The sequence below is a fragment of the Hyposmocoma kahamanoa genome, unplaced genomic scaffold, assembly GCF_003589595.1.
Source record: "Hyposmocoma kahamanoa isolate Upper Pololo Valley unplaced genomic scaffold, ASM358959v1 62, whole genome shotgun sequence".
NCBI classification, from domain to species: Eukaryota; Metazoa; Arthropoda; class Insecta; order Lepidoptera; family Cosmopterigidae; genus Hyposmocoma; species Hyposmocoma kahamanoa.
In genome coordinates, this window is record NW_020653850.1 from 20881841 (window position 1) to 20883380 (window position 1540).

The window sequence follows — 1540 nt, forward strand, 5'->3', positions numbered from 1 at the left end:
GAGTGAACCGTTAATTTATTACTTTAGTCATTTGCTCATGTCGTGTTCTATACTCGCAGCAATTTATACTTGAAATCATTGATGAATCATCGCTTGAAACCTACAATTTTAACATTTTAATATAAAAATTTTAATCGAAGACTTGACACTTTCTTTCTATTGTAAATTATCCTTCTTTTGCGAATGAAAAGTAAAGAAATAACCAGAATCATTTTTATTTTAGCAAGAAGTATTTACACATGCAACATACATAAACTTAACAATCATTTCGGAAAACTGTAGGTTCTATATTTTAAGATGATTCTAAGTACCTATTGTTATAGGCATACGTTTCAAACCTCTATTATATTGTACCTAAACGTCGGCCGCCAGAACAAGAACCGCTAAAGCCTTAAATACGCTAATCTTAACGAGTACTGAGATTTTGAAACCCTGAATACCAGGGGGTCAAAGGAGACTCTCCTCACCAAAGTGCTTTCAGTTCGCTTTTATGTCTACAGCTAAAGACCGCCAAACATTGCCAGTCTCAGGGTCGTATTCCAGAACTCTACTCAATGCTCAAGTCAGGACTTGAGTATGATTTAAAGCACTGAAAATCATACTCAAGTCCTTGGCATTAGGGTCGTATTTCCAGTGCTTGAAATCATACTCAAGTCTGCTCAAGTCCTGACTTGAACATTGAGTAGAGTTCTAGAATACGACCCTGAGTCTCAGCATAATTACGCCAAAGCACAAAAATTAGTCTTCGATGAATTTTTCTACTTTTGAATACATAAATAATGTTTCATAATTTTTTGAAAAGGAAAAAAACGGTTATAAGCTATACAATTTATGAAAACGTATTATACAATTTTAAAACCTTTCATAGTTTAATGTAGGTACACTAGCAATCTTTACAAAAGTATTCTATAATGTCAACTCAAATGCGCTCGAAAACTAATTGCCAGTTACTTCTTTGTCTGTTACTTCTTTTATTAATCTTGAAAATGTGCAGCACATGCTTGATTTGTACTGCTTATACATAATTAATAATAAATGTATTTTTAGGTTACAAAATATTATTCATTATAGCCAAGTCATATCACACAAGGAGTACAAAATAATGAGTTGATAATAAAGTTCCACGGTTGATATTGAACGCTCTTACTTAACCTCACAATTATTTGTCTTGCCTTTTTGTTTATATTGTGTAAATATAATTCAAATTTTGCAATAATTAGGCTTGATAAGATAAGATAAAGTCTAATATTAACAAAGTCAAACATTGTAATTACTTCTGCATTAAGACGGAGGACTAGAAAATAATGTCGAAATTTGGACTGGTAAGTTACGGCGTCATTATTACGAATTATTAGCCATGTGGAACATATATATTATTTTCTTCAGTTCATTAAATTCGTAGAAATAAAGAACCCGTACTAGAGAAATCCTGTTTCACAAGTGCCATGGACGCACACATATAAAACTCATGAGAGAAATAAATGTAGGCCATACAATTGTATTTCTACTGGCCCGGGAAACGATCCCGGGACCTCTGCGT